Consider the following 6,000-nt stretch of genomic DNA (forward strand, 5'->3'; position numbering starts at 1 on the left):
TGAACCACTTTAACCGGATTAAAAGCGTATATATTCGCATTTTTGGAAACGATCACGACCGCGGATTACTGTAAAGTGTTTAAAATGTCGGATTTGTAAAAATGGAATATTAAATAATAATTATATTAATGTAGTGAAAAAGGTTCATGTATATTAAATAAAAATCGCTAAAATTTAAAGTTACAATTAAATGTCTATTTTTTTTTATTTTCACGCTATGTCGATCTCACGCTGGCAGGCATCGGGAACCTGGGAACCTAGTGTTAATACGATTTGCCCACACATTATACAGAGTACATACATTCTGTTTCCGACTTTCCGTCGAAATCTGGCGTTGGCATTGAGCGGCGGAATTCATAGGTGCTTTACCAGAGCGAAAAAGATCTTTTTTTTTCCATCGGAAATCGAAATCACGATCGTCACGTTTACAGAACAGAAGTTATTTTTTCTTTTAAGCATTTTAATCAATTGTGATATTTAATAAAGTTGTTAAATAAATTATATTGTAATATAAATAAAAATTGAAAAATTATGACTGTCAGTAATTAGGACTAATTGTAGAATATCAGCAAATAAATATTATGAATCGATATAATATGTTTAAGTACACATACTCGCATATAAAAATATTTCTAAATTTTTTTTTTTATAAAATATTATAATTATAATTTTAAATTACACTAACTAAAACTATACTAAATTCTAATTACCATTAATATTGTTGTTAGATACACTGATGATTTTTGAAAGTTTGTTTCTATTTTATATTATGAAAATAACCGATCGCATGTCATATTATTAACAAAATGGTTTTCACTCATCCTCTTAATAAACAAATAATAAATTAAATTATACAATAATTAACACTTACGATTCAAATCTGGCAAAAGTTCAACACCAAGAAACACACGAACAAACACACACAACACTTACACTAAAATATATTTATATTAAACTAAATATATATTTAATTTTTAACTATTTAATTTATATTAATTCACTTTAAATATAAATGGAAACTTGTTTCAAACTTTCCCGATATATCAGAGCGAGCATCAGGCATGCACTGCGAAGCGTAAGCGGCATAGAACTGATTTCCCGCGCTCGTCCGTGACAGAAATACGTTACAGACTAAATAAGAAAGTGACATAGAGTATAAAATAATAAAATTATTTCACTTTTTTTATTGTATTTCAAAATATTTTTTATTATAATGCTAAGTCTTGTAGAGATTATAAAATAACATTGATAAAAATATTTTGTTAGTTCTAAATTATAACTTAATTAATATTTAATTATTCTACGTTTACTTAAATTTACATACTCGTAAGAGTGTTCATTGTTCTTCAATTATTTTCTCCCATATAGTAAAAAAATTGTGAAACGAAATAAATGCCATTGAATATATTTCAATTAACTTTTATCTTTTTTTAATAACTTGTGATTATTCCTTATTGCTTTGTGAAGAAGTTGCTAATAGTTATTAATAGCAGTTGTTAGAAAAGTATTTGAAAAGAGCCGTTATGTTTTATTTAAATCTACTTTTTTATGGATGAATTGTCCCAAAGAAGTTGTTTTTGTTTCTTTAGCTTTACTGCAATTATAGGCAGAGGGAAACTGAACCTAATTTTCAGACATTTTCGCCCTCCACTTTCCGCCAACTTCTGGAGGTATTGCGTATTGAGTGGCGGAAACCAACGCCACGCTTTACCTCGTTACCAGAGGAAGGAAATGAAATATTTAATAGTTCTTTTCCTAAGAATCGAACCCACAACCTGTTGTTAAAAAGTCTTAAAAAGTCTCTGTGTATAAAGGACAAATTAAAAAAATAAACATTAATGCCGAAATCAGAATTTGTGGCCTTCAGTGCAAAATTGATAGTCAAATATACCTTTTACTCCAAATTCATATTGCTATCCATTTCCTTTTACACAAGTACATTACGGAAGCCAAATAAACTTACCTGTGATCCAAAAAGGAAATAATAAGATTTGTTTAGGGTTCTGTGCTGGAACACTTAAAGAAGATTTTTTGTTTTTCAATACAATATTTTTAAGTTGCAACAACCATCATGTAGGCTGACTGACCACCCCGCTAGGGATAAACCGTGAAGCGTGAAGTATGTAAGTAATAAGATCTATGTAAGTATTAAGTTTATTTTAACTTGCTGAGTTTCAAAGGATTTAAAAAAAACACTAACAGGATTTGAACATTCTGCAAAGCTTAAGGGAAAAAGAACAAATGCAGATGACATTTTCGATATACATAGGCTTAAATTTTCTACAGAATTCTTTTATAAAATTGGTGTTAAAATAGCATCCGAGTAAGCACAAGATATAAAAAGGTACGAAGCTTTCATCACATTATTTAGTTTCGCGCTGAACCTACTCCGCGTGTAGCATCGTATACAAAAGGATATCGAGTCTTAAAACACTAATTTTCAGAACTCAACGCCGCAGTTTACTTGTTTTTAAGGCAAGGAAAATTAAAGAAATTTCATTTACCTACCATTATAATTATACAGAACCAAATCTAAGTAATTTTTCTATCGTACCATAAATTTGCTTTACAAATTGAAAGTTGTTTAAGTGCTTTATTATGTACTTAGATCAAATACTCGTATATCATATTTCATATCATTTCAACTTTATAAGTAAGTATATGAGATGTGAATCCATTATATGAATAACTAACCCTTACCCGTGACTTCGCTCGTAAAGTCTATGGGAAACATCTATGAGTTGTATATCTTGGCCGCAGCTAATGTAATATAATATAACTACCCGAAAAAAAATATTTTAAAATTTGAACCTGTTGTAACTGAGATTAGCGCGTTGAACCAAACAAGTTCTATAGCTTTATCATGTTAATATAATTATATAAATATAGATTATTTTAGAAAAGTATTATAACAAAAAATATTTCTTCAAAATACACAACATATCTTTATATAAATTGTATTATATAAAATAATACAAAATACCTTCTGCCTACACTGATAGTTAATTATAAGAGACGCATTGAGCTCACAGGCACCCAACCAGCTCTCAAAAAAAGGTTATAGAAACAACCATCGAAACAACCAAGTTAATTATAATATCACTAACTACTCTACCATAGTTTATATCGCCAGCCATCCCATACCATCCCAAATATGCCGTGAAGCTTTATGAAGAAGACACTGTGACGTCATCGTTCAATTAGGATTTTAGCCATCGTTTCGTGTCCAGAACGAAACGTCCTCTCTTGATTGAGCTATATAATGGACATGTCCATCTCTGATATTGCTATATCAGGATAGGCTGGAAAGGCAGAGGGAACTAGAGAATTTAGTTTAAAAACACTTCCGATCTTCACTCGAAGGCTTTGCAGGTTGAGTGGCGGAACTTAACGTAACGTTTTGCTTCGTTACCAGATCGATGAAAATAAAAATATCAAATATTTAATTCCTCCCAAGTGGGAATTGAACCCACTTTAGTAACACGCTCGCGCCTCTGCACCACTACCGTACTACACATAAAAAACCTTTAGGTGAGTTTTGAAAAAAAAAAATATTTTAGATATTATATTTAAATGAAATACAAATTAAATGCATATCAATTTTTTTTCCACAGAAGGCAAAAATAATTTAAGTAAGTAGAGTGGGAGTCGAACCCGCAACCATCGTGTAAGAGAGCCCACAGCGCTTCGGGCCTTTGAAGTATTTATAAGAACTCTAAAGGGCTTTTCACTATAAGAACTTGGCATCCTTATAAAATACCTATATAGTAAGAAAGTAATTTTACGGGAATAAAGTTTGAAATGCCTTATTGCACAACTTTTCAGGTTGCCTAATGTGTTTTAGGACAAACTTTCAACGTTTAGTAGATGTTTTCTACTTCATTCAAGTAAGATTTTTATTTTAGTTTTATAATATTAATAAACCTAGTTTTATTTAAGAATTATATTTGTTTTTGTAAGCGTTAGCGAAGTTGATTTCCGCCACTCAACACACATGTCTTGATTTCAGGCGGTAAGTGGAGAGTGGAATGTCTTAACACTACGTTTTCTTTGCCTACCCGGCTATGTACAGAATAAGGCCTGAAGTGTGAGTCATCGTTTTATATTTATTAAGTAAATATGAACATTTTTTAATATTGAAGATATAATTAAAGGTCGAAACGTGATGTTATGCAGTTTTTTATGGTTGATAGGAAACGTGAGTTTTTAGTAGGAAACGATAAGCGTTTGTTATTTACAAAATAACAAATAATATATATTTTTATCGTCACGCTGTTTATAAAAGTAGGCAGGTGAACCTAGTGTCAAAATATTCCGTTCTCTTCTTTCTACACCAAACTAATTGTATTTATTGTTGTTGTTTTTTGCCCGCTTAAACTATCTTTCTATCTTTTTGCCTTCAGAGGCAAAGGGACAACTAGTGGTTAAACACTCCATCCCCATTAAGAAACTTTTATTCCCCAGTTTTCGCCGAATGCTAGAGGCTTTGCGTGCTGAGTGGGAGAATTTAACTTAATTCCCAGAGCGAGGAATGAAAATATTATACATTTCATTTCCTCGAAAAAGGATTGAACCCAAGATGAATATAAGTCATTTAAACACAAATTTATAAATATTACAAAGTAAATTAATAAATATTTGGGAAGTAAGTTTCCTACATAAAATATTTCCAAGAATAGTAAGCATCTCGTTAAAAATATTCGTAGCAACTTCATAGCGTATTAACTATACATAATATACATAAACAATCGCGAAAAATATTTTTAAAAAGAAACAATATAATGGATCTCAACGACCGTGACAGGACTCGAACCTGCAATCTTCGGATTCGAAGTCCGACGCCTTATCCATTAGGCCACACGGTCTATGTAGGAGCGCTTATAAAACACGGTACAGTGCTGCTATATGACTTTCATCTTTGAAGCTCAAATTTTCTTAAGCTAAGACTCCATTTTCATCTTTCTGCAGAATTTTTGAGACATCGCGTGTTGAATGGCGGAACTCAACGCCGTGTTTTATTTGGTTACCAGTAGTTAAGTAGTTATAAGTGAAGTTGTATAAACTTATGTTAAAATATTCAGATCTTATATAAATTTATTAAGATTCTTTATTGCACTAAATTAACACAGAATAAAACATACATTAAGAAAAGACATACACAACGGTGGAGTTATAATAAGTTATAGTTGTCGATTAAAATTCCACCCAGGGAAACGATTTCGATTAATGCTCAGTGAAATAAACTATTCATATCCTTGCCCCAGTTATACAATCTCTATTATAATACTATCTATAACGAGAAGCTACGACAAAATTTTCTCCGCCTCCCCCACAACCATAGATAAATGAAGAAAAAACATAATAAAATAAAGGAACAAGGACCATTACTCAAATACTCGTGTAATAGATTAACTATCACATGATTAAAATCATTTTGTTTGGGATTGATGATATAAGATATCTCCTGAAAGACCGAGGCTCCCAAAAAATTCAACAATGCTTTGACTCTAAGTAATTAGCGAGCTTTTGTTGTTCGTGTTACTTTATTGATGTTTAATGATACGTTCAATACAAAATGTGTGATATCTCATACATTACTTTGAGATTTATTTATTTATTTTTAGCATCACATTATTATAATTATATTTCATAGATACTAGTGGCCTCCGTATGGCTTTGCCCGCTTGGACTACACAATTATTTATTTTCTCATCTTAATTATTTTTGTTATCTAATAGATTGTTAGCTAAACGTAACGGTTAATTCAACAAAATATTTATATAATAGTAATATTGTCTCGTGTATTTTTTTATATGGACATATCTTTTTTATTTGTGAAGTGATTGAAACTAAAAACACACACTAAAAGAATCAGTAAATGTTTAAGAAAGTTTTCCAAAATAGAATATTAAAAGCTATATGTGCATCGGTTAAGTTTCGTTTCTGAGATTATCGTGAACAAACGCATAGACAAATAGACAAACTGACCTAACAGAAAAA

At 30.7% G+C, this 6,000-nt stretch overlaps 1 protein-coding gene and 1 non-coding gene across 2 annotated transcripts in view; both read right to left on the reverse strand.

Annotated features, from left to right (window-relative positions):
- LOC146533350 (orexin/Hypocretin receptor type 1-like) overlaps positions 1-1,072 on the reverse strand; it is a 73,063-nt gene extending 71,991 nt beyond the window's left edge. Inside the window, exon 1 of the mRNA XM_085194957.1 lies at positions 872-1,072. The gene's annotated coding sequence lies outside the window, so the exon portion shown is untranslated. The remainder of the gene's footprint in view (positions 1-871) is intronic.
- Positions 1,073-4,792: 3,720 nt separating this feature from the next.
- TRNAR-UCG (transfer RNA arginine (anticodon UCG)) lies at positions 4,793-4,865 on the reverse strand. Its single transcript has one exon. It is a non-coding gene; the product is annotated as a tRNA-Arg (tRNA).
- Between the last annotated feature and the right edge of the window lie 1,135 nt (positions 4,866-6,000).

The sequence above is a fragment of the Heliconius melpomene genome, chromosome 12 (assembly GCF_056956725.1).
Source record: "Heliconius melpomene rosina isolate 202511_hmr_F chromosome 12, ASM5695672v1, whole genome shotgun sequence".
NCBI lineage: Eukaryota > Metazoa > Arthropoda > Insecta > Lepidoptera > Nymphalidae > Heliconius > Heliconius melpomene.